At 48.5% G+C, this 20,749-nt stretch overlaps 1 protein-coding gene across 5 annotated transcripts in view; it reads left to right on the top strand.

Moving 5' to 3' along the window:
- Nucleotides 1-1,745: 1,745 nt before the first annotated feature.
- SFMBT2 (Scm like with four mbt domains 2) overlaps nt 1,746-20,749 on the top strand; it is a 230,237-nt gene continuing 211,233 nt past the window's right edge. For 4 of the 5 annotated variants that reach the window (XR_003520061.2, XM_027595002.2, XM_027595005.2 and 1 more), the window contains exon 1: nt 1,746-1,887. The gene's annotated coding sequence lies outside the window, so the exon portion shown is untranslated. Of the gene's footprint in view, nt 1,888-4,967; nt 5,440-20,749 lie in introns of those variants that run through there. The other variant, XM_027595003.2, reaches the window with a different exon arrangement.

Consider the following 20,749-nt stretch of genomic DNA (forward strand, 5'->3'; position numbering starts at 1 on the left):
GTAAGGAAATCCCATTTATTTCCCCATCTGGACGAGCCCGGGGCCTCGCTGGGGCCAACGCCCGCGCGGCATCTCGGAGCTCCCTGGACCGCTTCCGTGGGGGGACACTCCGTACGTCGTGGCTTGGCGAGAGCCTTTCCTCGACAAGTCCCTCCTGTGGATCTTCTAGACAAGCTCAGTCCCCGCCGTCGGGCAGAGGACCCAACAGGTTAGGACTCCTCTGATCCCGCGCGCGGTCAGACTCTGGACCCCGGACTCCATCCCCAGGTCCCCGCACTGTCCCCGGCCCTTCGGAGCGCCCACCTCTCCTTCCGGGACCTCCCTTGCCAGGGCTCCCTGGGCCTGGAGGACGCACTTGGGGTGGCAGGTCCCGGGAAGGTGGGTGGAGTTCCGAGAGCTCAGGATGCTAGGGACCGAGCGATCCTCCTGAACCCCTGAGCCAGAGTGCGGGTACGGCAAGGGGTTCGTAGGAAAGAGATGGACACAAAATTGGGAGACTCGGGGAATTGTACACGCTGTGGCAATAGTACAAAACCCCTGACCAAACGTGTCCGTGTCTCTAGTTTCCTGGGAACTAAATTGCTGCCCCCGACCAGCATCTCCTCGCTCCTCAGTACAGAGAGGCCCACCTTTGTAAGTTCTCGGTCTTTCTCACTAGGGCGTCGCCAGCTTTTCCGGACTGGGTACGTTTCGTTCAGACTCTGCCCAGCCATTGCGCCTTAGGCTGGGGAAGGTCCTCTCGGCCCTCACCGCCCCCCCCCCCCAACGCCCGGATCAAGGGGCCGGCGTACCCGCGCCCGCCGGCTGGTAACCCTGCCCAGCACCCGGCTGCGCTGCCTCCCTTTCGCTCCAACAGTCGCCGAGGGCCACGCTTTTTTTCTTCGGGCAGGATTCTTTTCCCGCCCTACAATAGCCGGCCCCGGCCAAGTGCCCTCTTTGGGCGCCCAGGCCCGGGCACCGCCCCAGGAGACGCCGCGGCGACCCTCGTTACCTGCGTGCTGCCGGGGCCCGGCAGATCGCGGCTGCAAGCTCGCCGGAGCAGTCCCAACTTCATTTCCTCCCTCTAGAGGCACGTTTCCCAGAAAAGCCTCCCCCCGGCCCCCTCCCGCCTTCCCTACGGGACCAGGAAAAGTCTCAATCTCCATAGGAAAGGTTCCATTTAAGTGCCCAGGGTGGGGGGGGGGTGGGCGCAGTGGGCGGGGCAGAGGTGGCGGAGAGGATTGAATTTCTCTCCGCTGCTAACCAGCCACCGGCGGATAAAGCGCAAGTTTGTGCGCTTCGTCCACCGAGGGATTGCAAACCCAGAAAACAAAGTGTCCAGTGAGATGCGGAGTTTGCCCAGATTTCCCTGCAGATGGGTTTGCGGAAACGCCTGTGATGGGAACTTTCTGCAGATTGTGTATGGAGGGAGCTGAAGGAAAGGAGGAAGGGGAGCGGGGCGGAGAGGGGGCAGTGTGAGCGTGAAATGTGCCCGGGTGTGTGTGTGTGTGTGTGTGTGTGTGTGTGTGTTTGGGGAGGGGGGGGTTGTGTGCCCAGGCGCGGGGGCGTCACAGCGGGGCAGAGCAAGGCGTCGGGAGCGTCCCGCAGGCTAATTGGTTTGAGACGTTCCGCAAGCGCTGGAAAAGGTCGTTGAAGGAGTTCGCTGCACACACACAAAATAATAATCTTAAAAAAGAGTGCCGGGCATGCGCACAGAGAGGATGCCATATTGGAATGAGGCTGTAGTGGGAGTCGGAGGACCGGAGCGGGCGCGCGAGGGAGGCGGCGGGCGGGGAGCGAGCGAGGCTGAGCGAGCCGGGGCGAGGCAGAGCGAGCGAGCGAGGCCGGCGGCCCCCCGGCGGCGCCCGAGGCCTGGGTCCACTCCGAGGGGAGGACGAACTTCACCAGGTAGGACGCCGCGCCGGCCGCTGTCCCCGCGCCCAGCCCGCCCGGCGGGCAGACCTCCGGCCCGCAGGTTGAGTGCGCCGGTCAGCTTCTTTTTTCCAGCTTCGGGAAAAAGGGAGGCTCGGGCCAGCCCGGGCGTGGGAGGCTTGAGGAGCGGGTGCCGAGGGAGAGAAGCGAAAGAGAAGAGCTGGAGGGGAGAGCGGCAGCCCTAGAGCAGAGCCCCAAACTCCGCTCTGCGCTCCCGGGTTGTCATTTTTGCTGCTCGCGTCCCCTTCCAACAACCTCGTCCCTCGGCTTTGAAAAGCCCGGCCTTGCGGGAGACCGTCTGTAGTTGCAAAGTGTCCTCCTCCTCGGGTTCGAGCTGTCCCCTCCCGCCGCCCACCTTCCTCATTTGTGCGCTCATTTTAGCGACGCAGCCGCCCTTGCTAACCCCACGCTCCGCGGTCTCTTCCCTTGTCGGGGTCTCTTTCTTCTTCTTCTTCTTCTTTTTTTTTTTTGGTGTGTGTGTTGGGGGCGGGGAGGGGGAAAATGGTAGGGTGAGGGCTGGAGACCAGCCATCAGGGGTGTTAAAAATCGTTTACACATTCGGAGTCGCCCTCTTGGAAACATTTGTCTGTGCAGCTGAAATGAAATTGTCAGTAGTAGTTTCGGAGCGTGCTCCGGCATGGATGATCTTTTTGTTCTTTTTTTTTTTTTTCGCTTTAAAGTAATATCCTGTCACTTGGGGCTTTCCTGTTGTCTACTCTCATATGACCTCCTTTCAAAATTGCTAATCTGATCTAGCTTTGGAGTTTATTTTTTAAACGTGTGTGTGTGTTGGTAAAAATCCGCCAAAAATAAAGAAAAGAAAGAAAGAAAGAAAACAACTGTAGGAACTGCTTAGATGTATTTATTGATTTTGGCCCGGGGCGGCGGGAGAGGCTGAACCGGGGACCGGTGACCCGGGGGTGGGAAGTGCTGGATTCGCGGTGGCCGGACGCACGTCCAGAGCCCGATCCGTACTTGTGTTTTCTTGGAAGCGCTGCAACTGCGGGGAAGGAGTATTTAGAAACCCTGCCAGTTTCAATATGGCGGGCTAAGGTGGTTTTTAAAAACTGAAAATAAAGGTTTTGAGGTGGGAAAAAACCCAACCGGAGTTGCCATGCCTTAGTTTCGACTCTCTTTAGCTACTCCAGGAGCTGTTTTAGCGAATTAAATGGGAAAAAAGAGACAGAATGAGCTGCCCTAGTTTTTTCCGTGTTTCGAGTCTGCGTGTCCAGTCCATTGCTGGGGCGGGGGGGGAAGGGGTGCCGCTGGTCCAGACTGGGGCATCCGAGCACAACTGCTGCATGTGCCTTTGGATCGGTGTGCATACTGGTGTGTGCAGTTGGGGGGGGCGGTGTCAAAGAGATACGCCCCGAATGTGTGTGTGCGTTTTGGAACCAGACTCTGCCATGATTTGACGTGACAAACTGCTGACACGTGGTGCAAAATACATGAGGGCAGAGGCAATGATTTATTTCGGCTTTCTTTGAGACGAGCTCTCTGTATGCTGGGTTCTGTGCAGGTGAAGCCCAGAGTAGGCGGAGTGCGGAGGTGCTTATTTAAAGGACTAACTGTCCGCGGTATTGGGTGCAGTCGGGCTGCAGACGCCTGTGGGGTGTTGTGTGTGCTGGGGGCACGCCGCACTGGGCGGTGGGGGCCTCGCAGCCGAGACGTGGGGAGGACAGTGGTGGGGCAGAAAGGTGTTGGAGCGCCGACCTAGGCGGAAAAGTGTGTAGAGTCGAAGCGAGGAGTTGCTTTTGGAGTTGAGCTCTAGGGAAGGTGGGGGATGGGAGAAGTGGTCTCGGAAGAAAGTGTCCCTTGCTTAGGGCCAGCGCGAGAAGGCTGGATCTGAGTGGGGCGTCCCCCGGCCATGGCAGGCAAGCGGGGCGGCGCTGTGGCATTGGGGTTTGAGTGGTGTCCGGGAAAGGCCGGCTTCTGGGGCCTGGAGGGTCTGGGACTGGAGTTTTGGGGGCAAAGTCGGAGCCTGTGTAAGGGAAGTCGGAGGGGAAGCAAGCAAACCCGAGCTCGCTAAGCTAGGAACAGGGATCTCCAACAGGGGTCGCCAGTGGCCAGGACGCAGCTGCCGAGCGGAGGTCGCGCGGGAGGGACCCAGGGGACAGTGGACTGTGCGGCGGCTATGCGCGGTCCCCCGGGCCTGGCGAGGGCAGGTTCTGGGGACCTTATCTGGGCCGGCGAACCTGATGGCGCCTTGGCCAAGTGCGCCGAGACGTGTTTAAATCTCAGGGTTAAAAAGATAGTGTGTTGGCCAGGTCTGTAGTTAGCGCAGTAACGGGCTCTCAGGGCATTTCCAGGGGGCCTAGAGGGGCGATCCATAGGGTCAGCTCGTCCTCCCCCCTTAGACAGACGCCGCGCTGTGGGAGAGGCCTCTCTCTAGTAGTGTCCGGCGGGTGGGGGCCCAGGGGAAGCGACACTAGGATTGGAGACCCCGCGGCAGATTTTCCTTCCCACCTGGGTTGGCGGGGCTGAGAGATCGGCGACACTCCGGCCAAGACGGTCGGTCCCCCGGGCAGAGCGCGCGGCGCGTCCCCGGCCCTTGCAGCGTGCGCGGCTAGCGGGTCCTCCCGGGGACAGCTTTCCCGTGGGCTTCGCTGAAGTGGAAACCAGCCTAAAATGGCTCTGTGCTTGTAAACTGCAGTTTCAGCCGGGAACCCCTCCCCTCGTCCTCCTGACGTCGCCGCTGACAAGCGCACAATTCACTCTAACGCCCCGAAACCCGCGATTTTGCACCGAGCTGTGCCGTGGAAGCGAATATACAACCGATTACAAAGAACATTCCTCAGGATTCTCGCAGGGCCCAAGTTTCCCTTTCTTGTAGGACGGAGCGGGAGGAGGGGGGCGCGGCGGGAGCCGGGCCGACCACCGCCTCGGAACCGGGGCTGGGGCTGGGGTTGCGGCTCGGGGCTGGGGCCCTTTCCGCGTAAAAAACCGAGGGAGGTGCCCCGGGGACGCGGACGGTGGCCGTGCGCAGCGATCGCCACCGCCAGGGGCGCTTGGCCTTGACGGCATCTGTGGTGTCCGGAGTGCAGAGAGACGCCGGGAAGCCTGGGAGACCGTTCCCAAACTTCTGGAGACCCGCTTGCAGTTTCGCTTTCGGAATTTTCGGGATCTTTGGGTTTCTAGAGTTGGGTGGGATTCCGGGGAGAGCAGGGCGCCAGGCGCTGGTCGTACGGGTGCTCGTCCCCCTTTTGGTGCAGTCGTCAGACTTCTCAGCACCCCAGCGTCCCCTCCTTTGCGTCCCCGGGTCCCGCGGGCGCGTTCCAGGTCTGGGGCTCCCGGCTCCGGAGAGCGTCGGCCCCGCACCGCGTTTTGTCGGCTCCAGCGCCGCCGCCGCCGCGGATCCGAGTCTACTGGTGGGAAACCGCTTTCGACCAGGGCCGACCCTGCCTGAATCCGCATCCATCGCCGCTGCCGTCCTCTTCTCTTCACTCCTGCACCCTCTCACCGACGCCACGGGACCTGGGGGACCGGTTGGCGTGTCTACACCAAGCAAGTGGATCCGGGGTTCACCAGGTCGGAGAAAACGCGAAAAGCGGCTTAAATTCGGCACCGCATCCTGGGGAGGCGGTTGGGGGTGGGGAGGGAGGTTGAGCGGGTCCAGAGTGGGAGGGGAGAGGCCTCGGTGGCCCGAAGGAATTGGCCAGGCGCTCCTGTGCGATAGGAGATCTGCTACTTTCTCCCTAGTAAGCATTAAGTTGGCTCACACGCTGCTTCCTCCCTTCCATAAGTAAGTATGTCCCAGATCCTTATTTTAGGTAGGCGCTGGGACCAAGCCACCTGCCCGAAAGGGGTGAGAGGCACACCCACGCACACCAGAAACCCTCCCCTCCCCTACCAAAGTCTGGACTGTGCGAAAGACCCGTTCCCTTGGCGGTGTAAACCCCTGCCCAGCGGCAGGGTGATTGATTCAGCAGCCCCTACCCTAGAAAAGAGTGCACCCGACCACCCTGCTTTGATGTGTCTTGTTCTAGAAGTGCTGGCTCTCAGAGAAGGATTTCCCACTAGGGTTCCAGCACCTTGAACCTGCAACAGCCCATCCTGCTGGGACCTGAATTTCACTAATGATGGGAGTCATTGATCTGAGAGAGCTTTTCCTCTTCGTGTGTTTTCTTGCAGAAATCGTAGATGGGGTTTTTGTTTTGTTTTGGTTTTTAAGCCTTTTTAGGTATAAATCCCTCCGTTCATGATTCTTGCTTAAAAACAAACGAATAAACCAGAATAGGTTCCTGAAGAAAGAGGGGAGCCTGGGTGATCTCAGGATTAGCCTCTCTATTCTCTTTGAATCCTAAGACCTTCCTTTGCTGTCCTGGGAGCACTGACGGTTTATCAAATCCCATCTCTGCCCCCTCTAGCTGAGGGGGCATTGTTCACCTTTCTCCATGTGCTGGTGTGCACGAAGGACTTACCACCTCTCTCTGTTGGAAACACTGCTCTGAGAAGTAAGTGAATGAGGGTTCCATTTTATTGGCACAGGGTGCTTTGGGGGTTGAAGAACCCCGTGCAATGGAAATGCATAGTTTGCAGGGCCTGTACTTATACCGAAAAGTTTTTGTCAGGGTATCCAAGTGAAAGAGTTCTTCTCTTCTTCCTCTTCCCTGTTGTCCTTCTTCTTCTTAATAGTTTGTACAAAATGGTCCACTGTGGGGATTTGAATGACTTCCAGGTCTAGGGTTCTCAGCTTGGACCTTTGTCTGATAGTATTTCACGATTTGGAACTTTTGGAGTTCACGACTTAACAGTATAGTGGTCATAAAAGAAGAGTTTATAAAAGGTTCTTGTCCCAAAATGAAATTAGGATTATGTAGTTCAAGGCACATTCTGTGTTTTTTATAAACTGTTCTTATGTCTGTCTTGCCCCAGTACCGACTTATTGTCCCTATTCTACAAATATGGAAAAAAAAAACTAGGGAACTTGTCATAACAAACCAACCTGCACATTCCTTGGTGACCCAGGATCTAACCATCTGATTTTGTAAGGAACATTTCTGGCAGAGCAGAGGACAGAATCAGGAGGCCTGGGTTCTACTTTGGAGATATTTCTGTCGAGCCTTGTGACCTTGGACCACTTAACGGCATTTTTTTCTGAGCCTCAGCTTCCTTATCTGCAAAATCAGTGCATCAGACTGGAGTCTCACTCAGATCTCCATGCTTCTATTTGGGGGAAAAAAAATCAAGTGATTCAACACATCTTGGTAGGCGTGCTCAAGTGATTCGTCTGTCAGACCCATGCCTGCAAAGTACAGTGAAAATAGTACAGGCCTTGGTGACTGAGGCTCAAGAAGACGTTTGTGAGAGCAGTTGGTGGGTTGTAGTTCCTTCTGCAGGGGCCAAGTGCTGACATTGTTGAGGGAAAGAAGCTGTATATGTATGGGGGCAGGCGTCGTTCATGCCTTGCAAAAGTGAGGTGTAGAGATGGAGGCACATACAAATGTAGCGTTCATATATAATCTTTTAACTTTTTAAAAAGGGACTTATTTCTTTATCTGAGAGAGAGAGAACGAGTAGGAAGGACAGAGGGAGAGGGAGAGAGAATCTCAAGCAGACTCCGTGCTAAGCGGGACTCCATCCCAGGACCCTGAGATCATGACCTCGAGCCAAAACCAAGAGTTGGGATGCTTACCCAACTGAGCCACTCAGGTGCCCCAGCCTTCGTGTATAATCTTTATAATAGCATGGGCTGGGCTTGGGTCATTGTGGTTTTGAAAAGAAGTCATAAAGAAGTACCTGATTCAAGTATGCTTTAGGAATTCATAGGACTAGAAGGGACTATTCCACATAGCCCTCTGTACCCCACCATTGCAGACAGGGTGAGTGCGGGGACCTCATTCTGCTAGAATTTATAGTGTGGGTGGGTAACTGTGGCCTCCTGGTAGCCTAGGGAGTAAAAGAACTAGATCTGATGTTGCATTTACCATTCCTGCTCTTCATTTTATTTTTTTAGTTTTATTTTTTTGAGGTTTTATTTTATTTATTTGTCAGAGAGAGAGCACAACCAGGGGGAGAGGGAGAGGGAGAAGCAGGCTTCCCACTGAGCAAGGAGAGCCCCATTCTGGACTTGATCCCAGGACTCTGGGATCATGACCTGAGCTGACTGAGCCACCCAGGTGTCCCCATTCCTGCTCTTTAAGTTGGGCCACTAGGCAGTACAGTTGACCCTTGAACAACATAGAGGTTAAGGGCAACAACTCCCCCCCCCCCCCCCCGCAGCTGAAAAGTCTTGTGTTGCTTGCCTTCCCAAAAGCTTAACTACTAAGAGCTTGTTGTTGACCGGAAGCCTTACCAATACTGTGAACAGTTGATTCATACAGATTTTATATTTGTATTATATGCCGTATTCTTACAATAAAGTAAGCTAGAGAAAAGAAAATCATTATTAAAATCCTAAGGAAGAGAAAATATATTTACAGTAGTGTACTTTATAAAAAAAAATCCATATGTCAGTGGACCTAGAGTTCAAACCTGAATTTAAGAGGCCAGCTATACTGCCTCTCTCTGTAAGACTAGACATGTCCTGGACAACTCCTAAGAAAAATGATCCTGTTGGCTAAAACAAGTGTTGGCTGTGTTGAAGTTCGTGTAAACGAGACAGGACTGTATATTGTAAATAAGGGAAGGTATTCAGTTTAGAGCTTGCAGTACAACAAGGGATGTTATAGGATTCATATAAAGTCACCGAACAAGACCCTGAAGGATCGGTTTTGCAGGATCATGTCAGGGTGTTCAGATGTAAAGATGCCAGCATCACACTCCCCATCTGGTTAGCCCCTAGTGAATTTTAAAACATGATTATGTTTCACCATATACTGATGGTCAGGTCCCTTGGTTTTGATAAGATGATATTCTCTGATCAAAAATTCGCTAATTTATTTTTTTGTCACTTAGGTTTCTATTCTTGTGATAAGATAGATGTCGTTGACACCGATTAAACAAAGAATCCATTGTGCTTTTCTGTTTCATTCTTTTTGATTTTGCATAAAAAAATGACACATTTGGTAGATAAAGTGCTTGTGAGAGCATAGGGTGATAATCTGTAGAGTAAGGCCAACAGAAGACCATTTTGGAGCTGGTGGGGTGGGGAAGACGGGGCAGATTTTTATCCTGTGATTTTTTTTTTTTCCCTGAAGTTTTATTGGCTGAGAAAAAAAATCTTTTATTATTATTTTTTTAATGTTTTTCAGTAATCTCTTGCCAGCAAGTTAGAGCAAGAGAGAGAGTGAAGATTTGAATCCTAGTCTTACATTGTCTTTGAAACTGTAATTATTGTATATTGATTATTTACTCTGTGTGGGACACTGTGCCTAACACTTTAAATGTGTTAGCTTACTTAATCCTTACAGGTGAGTGCTGTATCTTTATTTCATTGATAAGGAGATTGAGTCTTTGGAGAGGTTCTAGGGCATCATATAAATAGGGTTGTTTTTTTTTTTTTGAACTTGATTTGCAATGCAGGAAGACTAGAGCGTTTTCTGTTTACATTTAGTTCAGATGGTCATGGAAGAGCAGAGCCTCTAGATGAAGCTAAATCTCTGTTTTTAAATGTAGAAGTGAAAATACTCAGTGTCCTGGGTTGGGATAGAATGTTGCTCCCTGTCATGTGAATTGGCCATTACAGTTTTGAAAAGTGTTGAGTTTCTGAAATTTCAGCTTAATTAAAAGGTAATTGGTTTTCCTACACATCAGTTTCCTTTTTTCTCTCCTCTCTGAAAGACATTCCCACACCAGTGTAGGTGAGAGTAAATGGAAAACTTCTCAAGTCGTGGACTTGAGTGGAGAGTGGAACTCCAAAGGGCCTTGGGACAGCTGGGGAAGGGAGCTACAACTTTCCCTTCTAAGTAGCTTTTCTTTTTCTTTTAGAGACTTTATTTTATTTATTAGAGAGAGAGCGCGCACATGCAGGGGGAGCAGCAAGCTCCATGCTGAGCAGGGAGCCCAATGTGGGACTCGATCCCAGGACCCTGGGATCATGACCTGAACAGAAGGCAGATGCTTAACCGACTGAGCCACCCAGGCGCCCTCTTTTCTAACTAGTGTTGGCCACTGATGAGCATAGTCTTTTAGATTCGACTTAAGGTTTTGGTCTTTTATTACGTTATTGTTCTCTTGCATAGAAACACAACTTCAGAGTGGCTCCTTGTGTGAGGCCTGGGTAAGCATGGTCCTTCCTGTGCCCACTCTGCTCTTATCAGCAGGTTGTGCACATGGTGAGGTTGACCTCAGGCTTGACGCTGGCCATCAAAGTTTCTTTGCTGTAGATGAGCACAGATTAATTTCACCTCCTTTAAAGCTCAGGAGACGATGTCGAATTTTGCCAAATCCAGAGTAAGCAGGATTTTTCTGGAAATTGGCTTTTGGCATTATTTTAGGAAGTGCACTAAAGGAAGATAAGCTACAGTCTCATGGTTAGAGTGAACCAGGCTTAGGGATTCAGAACCCCTGGTCTGGCTCCAAGGGGGTGTGGGTGTGTGTGTGCGTGTGACCTTGGCTAAGTCACTTTCCTTTAATCCTCCCTCTTCTTCCAGTTTTCGATTTTTCCTGCCATGAATGGCAGATAGAATTCTTGCTAGGTACAAATATATTTTACAGGCCAGCTTTAAAAGGTGAAAGCCAGGTTTACTTTTATGGATTTGTGACAAATATGCTATCTTCTGATAGAGGAAAAAATCTCTCTCCTACATACTTTACTGTTGCAAAGGACGCCTTTACTTCCTACCTCCACATTGGAAAGGCTGTTTCCGTCTGGATGGTTTAAAAAAAAATTGCTCTTTGGTCATAGTCATCTTGAGGACTCACTCGTAGTCAACTTGTCTGTGTGCTTAGCACAAACACTGGACAAGCAAGGGAAGAGGGGATCTATCATTTGATACAAATGATGCCAACTGGTTCATGGCGTGGGCTAGAGGTCTTTATTTTTTAAAGATTATTTATCTGAGAGAGCGCGTGCTCATGAGCAGAGGGAAGGGAGAGGCAGAGGGAGAAACAGACTCCTGGCTGAACTGGGAGCCCAATGTGGGACTTGATCCCAGGACCCTGGAACCTGACCTGAGCTGAAGGCAGACACCTCACCGACTGAGCCACCCAGGCGCTCCAGGCTAGAGGTCTTTAATGAAAAAAGGCAGAGCTCCCTAAGAGACTGTTCCAGACAGGCTTCCAGTTGGTACTCTTGCTGAAAGAGACGCGTTGCTTCTCCAGCACTGTGGGGAGCTTGCAGAAACGTCCCACAGAAGGAGTAGAGATAAGGGACAGAAAAAGTCAAGGGGGATTTAGGGGCCAAAGCACACTGCCAACATTTTGGTTGGATCACTGTGGTGTGTGCATTTATTTCTGCAGGGAAGAAGCTGGATTTGCCTTTTGAAAGGGGGGGAAGTGGGAGCGAGGGAAAGAGGAGCCTTAGCATGGAGGTACCTGGGGCGGAAACGGAGGGTTTGGAGGACAGAAGTCATTAAGACTGCAGAAGTCCAGACTGCAAACACGTACTTTTCCGGGAAGCCTCCTTGTCTTAACGCATTCATATCTTTGTTGATATTAACTCACTAAGTTACACTTCATCTGCTTTAATCGTACTTATTCTTTTGTACTTAGGATGTTTTTATTTGTAAACGGACGAACAACAGATGCGAAATCACTACTCCAGCCCCTGGCTGCCTGTTGGAGGCTGTAGGTTGGATCCTGTTTTTTGCTCGTTTTGCTCAGGCTGATTGGCCATGATTGACACTGACGTGCCAGCCCAATTTTGGTCGCCGAACACTGCATCCTTGTCGTGCGTGTTTTGTCTTTGTTCATATCACTTGCAGCTCTCAGTCTTCATTTTCCACGTGGCCTAGTTACCCAGAGGCTTTTAAAGTCCCGAGGGTGTACAAGATGTGTGTTTGAGAGACTTACCTCCCAGCTTGCTTAATTAATTAATTTATTTATTTATGTTTTCTTGGAGGGTGGGTGGGATGGGGGTGAGTTTGATTTCTTTAGGCATCAGTGCTTTTCTTCAGGCACTTCCGAGGACAGGGCTTTCTTAGCTGAGTGGGGTGCTAGGAGGAGTCCATCGCCAGGCCCAGAATCTTGCGAGAAGCATCAGTTAACATCGGTGTGCTAATGAAACAGAATGCTGCGGGGTAATGTTCTGTATTGAAGCTGACAGTTTCTGAGATCCTCCAAGGCCTCATGCCCTGGTGTGTGTAACCCCTGCCAAGGGTGCGTCCCTGATGTCAGGTGAGGCGAGGTGACGTCCCCTGGTCCAGAAAAGCAGCCAACTCTGGAATCAAACCCACCAGTCATGGTTGTCCGGAGGTACTGACGTTACGCTTGCAGGAGGCAGGACGACTCTAAGTGGAGTAGCAGAGACGATTTGGAGCCTCGTTTTGGCCCTTGTCATTCATTGTCTTTAAAACTTTAAATATGCTTTATCCTTCCCAACTAGCTGAAAAATGCAGGACACCTTTCCTCTTTCCACCCCTCCGTGGCTATGGAACCTCAGTGCCTTAATGCGGTTTATCAGGTTCAGTCTGTGAGTAGCCAGCTGGGCATTTTTAGGTCCTGGCCCACCTCTTTTTACGAAAGCTTTCGGGATCCAGCTCAGACCATGGGTAATATTTTGTGTTTTTTTGAGTCTTTATTCCATTCGAGAGGAGGGTCTATTGCTCTCTCCTCCCATATACACTTTAACAAGGAAGGTCCGTGAAAACCCAGATTCCCTGAACTGTGTGCCTGGGAGGCAAGACTTTTAGAGCAGGCCCTGTGTTTGGCAGATGATAACAGTGTTGCTTGTTGTGGTTAGAAGGCCAAGGGTACATTCTGGTTTAGTGATCGTTACATTCCAGTGTAAAGGCCAGATCTCCGTGAATTACATTCCCCATGTTCTGTACTAACGAAGCTAAATTAGGGTGTTTTTATTGACTTTGCATAACGATATGCAATGGGACACCACTGGAGTCAACTTCCTTCATGCATTTAAATGATATGATTTATAAAATTTGATTCATGCCCAATTTTATGGTTATAGGTATGGCTTCAGGGAAACACCTGAAATGCTCTCTGGTTGTTTTATGAATCCCCGGGGAGATTGCACAACTCTCCAGGCTGGCTTCCGTTAGACATTTTGAGGTGTTGTGGCATCTCAAGCATCATTGCTGAGCATCTGTGCTGCTTGAAGTAACTGATACATAAGATCCCCTCAGAAAATTAGGCGCTGATGATTAGACATTATCTATGCATGTCTAGCTTACTGAAAGATCCCTTGTCAGAATTCTTTGCTTTTTGAGTTCTCACGATCATACGTATGGCACATGGGCCAGTGACTTCCACACATGGGCGTGTAATGTGGGATACACATCTCCTGTGAAATAGGAAGGATGTTTTAGCTTTGTCAGAGGCTTGGACGGATGCTCTAATTCATTCCAGTCTTTGTAGGTGACAGGGAAACCCCAGGCTTAGTTTAAGATGTCAGGACCGTGTGGGACGACACCTGTGCTGATTCTAAAAATCATGCTTTTTTATCATAAGGCCCTTCCAGGCTCTTCGGTGTAAAGTATCTCGTGTCAGTCCTAGGGTCACCTGAGGACTGTGCTTAACCTTGGTGGCTTGGAAGCAATTTCTGGTGCAAGAAACCCTTTTTCACCACCTGGTTGCAAAGACCTATTGCATAGTAGATTCCGTTGGGGATTTCAAGGCCCCATCCTTCTTTAGAGCAAATAAGTAGTAAAAGGTCCCTAAATAATTTGTAGGTAAATAGTAAATAAGTAAGTGAACTTCTGAGCCAGTGCACAGCTCATTGCCCTTTGCTTGGGTTTTCTCTTCTCTTGAGCAGGTAGCTTGGGAGGCTGCCATGTTTCTCATGTTGCATAATGCCCCTTTGGAAGCACTGATTTCGTTCACCTTTACTCTTGAGTAATACATGCCATTTGATTGGGAGGTTAAGAGGTGACAGTTAAAACCATGAATTAGAAGACACGGTACGTTATTGTGGGAACCGCAGGCTGCCGCCCGCCAGCCTTGGTGTTTTCTCCTGGAGTACCTATTTTCCCCCACATATCTCATTTCCCAGGATTGAGGTATGAATCTGATTGTAAAAAATTAGCATTTCTTGTGCGGGGACAGCAATTTGTGTCAGATTTCAATCTATTTAGAGTGAAAACCAACGAAGCCCGGTTGACAAATGGCCAGTAAATTGCTGTCCTAATCAAGGTGAATCAAGCTCTGAGCATATGGCGGATGGCAGAATTTCATGAACGTTGTGCCCCAAAGAATCAGTTCATCTCTCTTGATGATGTAATCAGGCAGGACCTGTCTCTTCTTAGAAAGGCTGCGTGTTGGCTGTTAAGAGTCAGGAGGGGATGGGCGCAGTCAGGCTTTATTAGCAGGGTGATCTGGTGACAGGTTGGATATAAATAGAAGGAGACTCTCCTCGATCATAGTGCCAGGCCCTTGACACGGCTTTTCTTCTTCAAAGCCCTTTACAGGTATGGTTCTTGTGGCCACTCTCGAGATCTCAGGCTGTTATTTGGCTGTTTATTTGCAGGTTGCTTCTTCCAGAGATGGAAGTAGTGATTTTTCAGAGATCAGATTTGGGAAAAAAAATTAGGTTGCACATCCTTCAGAATTCTCTGATATTTTCCGCTTTATTTGAAATATTTTGAAAGGTCTTAGCTCAGGTTAGGTGTCCTGTGCTCATTTCGAGATTCCCAGAGTATGAAATGAGGCCGTTTTCTGTGCGACTTAGACACGCTAGATATCCATGGGCAGCTAGAGCATGTCTGGAATTTCATAAGCTTTGAGTTTAGACCTTCACATTTTATTTTCTATCCGGAGAATATTCGCTTTTCTGAGTCATGTGAAGAAACGAACAACTGCAGACCTTTTCCCACTTTGGAGTAGCAAGCGTGAAATTATGAGTATGTTAAGTAGTTACATTGCAAGTTTCTTGAACTACTTTGAGGCAGATCACTTTGAAAAGTCTGGGTAACTAAAAGAAACGTGACATTTCTTTTATCGCTAATATAATGCAGTTCACTAAAGTGAGCTCTTGTGAGCTGCAAGCCTTTGGAGGCAGCCTCGTGACATAATAAAAGGCTTCATGTTTTCACCTGAGTTTGGATAATTGTCTCTGCACTGTAAGAGTGTAACATTAGTCATGTCTAATAAAACAAAATCAACTTGAAAAAGTGGTATATTAGTCAGTAGTGGGGTAAGGAAGGAGGGAAGAGAATTTACTGATTCTCATAAGTGGAGATCTGAAGCTGGAGCTGGACTCCTCTGTTGCTTTGGATTTAAGAGGGAGATCTTTCTTGGAGCCCACACGTGCTTCATCTCAGGGAAGAAAGGGATTGTGTGTTTTGAGATATTCCCTTCTAAACTGGGGACAGTAGGCAGAGCTACCCCAGCCCTTCTATAACGGAATATGGTGGAATCCTTTTCAGTGCATGTTGACCAACCTGGGAGTAAAGACGTAAAGGCACTCATGCTGGGATTTCCTCTTGGAATGACCCAGCTGACCTCCAGATGGGTTCCCAGGATTGACAGCCTCACTTGGCTTAGAGATGCCAGCCAGCCCCTCAGTGCCCCCCTCTTAAACAGGAGAACCACAAAGTGTTACCCATCTTCTGAGAGAGGTACCTAACATAAAAAGTAGAGACCAAAACCAACAAAGAGAGCAAAATAACTTCTCTTATGAAGGAGAGAAGAAAAATCTCTAAAAGAAGATCATGAATCACCCCAGGGAGGTTATAGCAGACTTTGCATCCTGGTAACAAGAACAGGATAGGGTGGGGAAGGGAGTCTTAACAAGAATTTAAAAAGAGCCTTGTGAAATTAAATTGTAAAGCTCCATAGGAGAGCTAGAGGGAGAAGCTGATGGTAGATCCTAGTTGGAAGATTAAAAAAAAAAAAATAATAAAGCGACAGAACATAAAAGAAAAAATTAAGCAGATTGAGGAGGTCCGACATTTGATTGAATATTTGGGCAAAAGAACAGAAAACAGAGATGAGGAAATTAGCAGTAATTCAAGAAAATATCCTAGCACAAGAACATGAATTTTAAACTTGAAAGAAGCCAGTGTGCCCTGAAGCCACAAGCAGATCCTCAGTAGGCAAGTCATTGAGAAGTTTCAGCTCAGAGGGCCCAGTAACTGGGCTGCTGACAGACTTCCCCAGCGGGGGCTGGGAGACAGTGGGCAGAAGCCCTCGAAACTCTGCGAGATGTTTTTTCCACAGTGGAGGTTTTTTTTTTTTTTTGAAGATTTTATTTATTTGAGATAGCAAGTGAGTGAGTGTGAGAGAGAGAGACAGAGAGAAAAAAAAGCATGAGCAGGGGGAGCAGCAGAGGGAGAAGAAGGCTCCCCGCCAAGCATGGAGCCCGATGTGGGACTCAATCCCAGGACCCTGAGATCCCAACCTGAGCCGAAGGCAGATGCTTCACCGACTGAGCCGCCCCGGCGCCCCTCGACCTTGGAAGTTTTTTCCCCACCTAAACTACTGGTTCCAACATGAGGTTAGTTAACGGTGTTTTCTACCATGCAAAGCCTCATGTTTTCTACCTAAATCCTTTCTTAGGGAACATACATCCTCAAAAGGGAGGAAAGCGAGAATGGGGAAGACATGGGACCCAGAAGAGAGGCTATGTGACAAGGGAGAGAGAGGCAAGGTCTCAGGATGGCGTTTGCCAGCCAGCCAGGCACAGAAGGCAGTTCGCCTGGATGGGAGCAGAAAAGAGGCCCTGGTGGAAAGTTCTTGAGATGAAATGAACAAAATGCCTATATATCTCAGTTTATGGAGAGGAGAATTAGACAGTGAGTGGAAACACTGCGTTCTTTTTTTTTTTTTTTTAATTTTTTTTTCGAATGGGTGATAAGTATGTTAAAACTAAGGACGCGGAAAGAACAAGATCATGACTAACTCCAGGGCAGAGTTGTGCAAGGCGGAGAACACAGTCCCAGGGTGCTGTGGGGTCCGCTGGGACGTCCTCATGGAGCTGCGGGGTGGCACCTGCTAGGAGGCGGAGGGCGGGAGGGAGGAAGAGCAGGCTGAGCGCGAGCCCATGACTTGATGACAGAAACCGGGAAGTTCCTAAGTGAGTTCTCAGCGGTGTGGAGGTGAACACCGTGCAGTCAGCCAAGGGATCTGAAGGAGAGGGGCATTGCGAGGAATGAGGGACACCGTGGGAAGAGTCCCTAGAGATTGTACAACCCAGTTTCCTCTTGCTTTTTGAGAAAAGAGACCTGGAAAAAATAATTCAGTCAGATACAGAGATCCATTAAGAAAGAGCGTGGCTCCCCCACGAAGAGTCAGCATGATGCAATCTTGATAAACTGTAACTCTTACCGAACTTTCATGGAGAACAGGCTGGCCTGACTGCGGCAGATGGTGTAGCAAAGCCTGACTTTGTAAAATGGAGTTGAGGTAACTGGCATTCTATAAGGAACACTACTTATCATGCAAGACTATTTAATGCAGAGCTATTTCTGAAAGAACCAACCTTTCCCTCTCCACGTGTAAATGACTTTGCAGAAATATATATATATGTATTTTAGTACACCTATGTTAAATATCTCTTGATGCAGAACTACTTTATCTTTCTCAGCACCCCAGACAAAAATCTTTTCATCAAGCTGTGGTTCTCCAGGTGTAGTGCTCGAACCAGCAGCATCAGCGGCACCTGGAAACTTGTTAGAAATACGAATGAATCGGCAGTTCTCCTGATCTCTGGATCAGAGGCTCGGGGGGTGGGGCTCAGCATCCTGGGGTTTGACAAGCCCTCCGGGTGATTCTGTTGTGCCACGCATCTGGCATGACCACATAAATGGCTCCTTGGCCATTTACACCTCTCTGTAGACGATGGGGAAAGCGGATGTTGAGGGTGGAGGAGGGACAGTGAGCAGTCTCTGATGCACAGAAATTTCTACCCGTGTGTCTTTCAGATACACAGTATCCATTCACGGTCAAATGCCTCGTGATGATAAAGTCAGAGGAGACTGCGTTTCAGGCCGTGCAAAATCATGGTTGTCCCTTGATAAACCAACCCCAAAGGACTCCAAATTTAATGGCTGCTGAACTGAGGGGGAATATATAGACACAAGTCATACTTCTGTTTCTCTGAATTTTCTCATAATTCAAGGAAGTTTTGGTACACCGAAACACAGCCTTGTATGCGTAAGTTTTTAATATGTGATAAAGACAGGACGTGGAAGCCCAATGGAATACAAATGGGTTATTACCTGTGCGGGGTGGGGGGCGGGGGGAGGCAGGAGGGGACAGCCCAGAGCTGCCCCTCACGGAATATTTGAGCAGAAATTCCCCCTGTGTTAAAGAGTTAAGTGTAAGCCTTGGAATCCCAGAGAAGTTAGACTTCTGGTGTCTCAGGGTGGGGGGAGGGCTTTTTTGAAAATACAACTTTTAGGGGCGCCTGGGTGGCTCAGTTGGTGAAGCATCCAACTCTTGATTTAGGCTCAGGTCACGATCTCAGGGTTGTGAGGTCGAGCCTTGGCATTGGGCTTTGCGCTGGGTGTGGAGTCTGCTTAAGATTTTCTCTCTCTCATTAAAAAAAAAAGAAAATACAATTTTTAGAAAAATCAAGGGAATGGATAGATTTGACCAAGTTAAGAAAAAGAACTAATCTTTTATCAAAAGGAGCCACTAAGAGGAAAGTTGGGGAAGATATTTGCAACGGTTTTGTGACATAGAACATGGAGCGCTCTTAAAAATTACATGAAATACCAAGAGTTAAAATGTGGGAAGGTTATGATGAGCAGGGTTATCATATGAGGGTAGCATGTTACAATGGCAGGTTGTGTTTTTTGAATGTCACATTGAAAAAGGGGAAAAGAAACGCGGTTGATGGCCTGGAGCGGATTGGCTTCAGATATAGTCTGTCGTCACTGCTAGGCACGGTCTAAATGAGGTGCAAGTGAGTCCTGTGGGCTGGAGAGCATTTGAGCAGCATGGATTGTGAGGCTTAGATCTGTTCCTGCATTTGGCCCCTCATCTCACCTCTGGGATTCCATGGGAAGGCAACATCAGAGGTGTGTTAACATTAATGGCTGAGGATGACCAGCACAGCACTGCTGATGATGGGGAAAAATAAAAAACAGCTTAATAGTCAGTAGGAGGGGAATGGTAAATAAATTACCTTATTCATGTTATAATAAAAATTGTGCAACCATTTCAAGTCATGTTTTCAAGGAATTTTAACGACGTGGGGGAAATGCTTCATGTGTAATGGTAAATGAAACAAGAATTAAAATTCTAAATTCTACATGAACTCAAACCCTGCAGAGAAGCTGTCAGGGGGATCTATTATCCAAATAAAAGTGATTTTCCCTAGGTGTTAGAGTGACAAGTGATTTTAATGTGTTCCTTTATAATTTTCCTAGATTTCTACAGAGTGTGTATACCTTTTATGGGAAGGAAGAAAGTAAATATTATTGGAAAAGTGCAAGTGTGATGTGTCATTTGCCAAAATAAATACATTTTGCAGTCGCCTGTGTAAATAAAAGCCTTGTCACTTGTCCTTACAGAATAAAGTAAGATTTAACTCTGCCACTCATTGATGTGGCTTTCTTTTTGATATTTATAATGTTTCCCTTGAGTTCTATTTAAAATGATTGATTTGGTGCATTTAAATTGATGTCTTACTTTATAGTCCCCGAATCCTTTTTTACAGTATCTGGTCAGGGGCAAGTGCAGAGAGCTGAGTCCCCAAGAAGTCATAAAAACTTGAGCAAACTTGGGGCGTCAGTTGGTTAAGCGGCTGCCTTCGGCTCGGGTCATGATCCCGGAGCCCCGGGATCGAGTCCTGCATCGGGCTCCCTGCTCAGCGGGCTCCCTCTGACCCTCTCCCCTCTCATGCTCGCTCTCTCTCTCTCTCTCTCTCCCCCAATAAGTAAATAAAATCTTAAAAAAAAAAACTTGAGCAAACTTTTCCCCCTTTAATGAGTGTTCTATAAGCCATTGATACTTGACTGATTTCTTAATAGTTACATTCATGGACTCTTCTTTTTCCTTCCCAGGAAAACTATGCCTGATTACATTTTTGAGCTGGAATGATTTTCCTGAATTTATAGATGAACGAAAACAGGAAACGATTTTCATGTGACGCACATGCTTTAGCTTATTAGATCGTTTCTTCTTTGAAATTATATTGATGCAAAAATGCAGCACATTCTATAAAAACCCGCTACATTGGAACGTTAGCTGTGAAATGTTTGTGGAATATCACGGGGAAGCTGTTAAGTCTCTTTTTGAAGTTTCTTAGGTTTTAAAATTCCTGTGTTCTCTTTTAATTAGCTTGCTATTGTTAAATTAAAACTTTCAAGAGAGCCAAGAATTGATGGTTATTTTTAGGACATGCTCCAAATTCAAATATAGTAAAGTCTGGCTTACCTTTGCAGTGGGCTAACCATGCTCCCTAATACGGCAGCCGATATGACTTTTAAATTAAAATTAATGAAAATGTAAATTGAAATCCTCTTTCACACTAGCTGCATTTCAAAGGCCCAGTAGCTACATGTGGCTGGTGGTTACTGTACTGGACCGTGCAGGTCTAGAAAGTTCTACTGGACCTTGCTGGTCTAAAGATAATTCAAAATAGGTCAGAACCCCTAATAATTTCTGGTTAGCTCTAGAATACTATCTCGTGAGTGTTGTTCCCCACCCATTTTCTTCCTAACAAGACTGCTTGGCTTATGCTAAAATTACTTCACTGTCTCTGAATCGTCTCCAAATGATAGGAGGAGGCAGAAAAGAATTAACAGGGGAGGATGCTTGTTCTGTTAAATTACTTTCAGATAAAAAAAGAAAAATTTCTTTCAGTTAAACAGGTAATCTGAATGCAGAAAAATAA

The sequence above is a fragment of the Zalophus californianus genome, chromosome 9 (genome assembly GCF_009762305.2).
Source record: "Zalophus californianus isolate mZalCal1 chromosome 9, mZalCal1.pri.v2, whole genome shotgun sequence".
NCBI classification, from domain to species: domain Eukaryota; kingdom Metazoa; phylum Chordata; class Mammalia; order Carnivora; family Otariidae; genus Zalophus; species Zalophus californianus.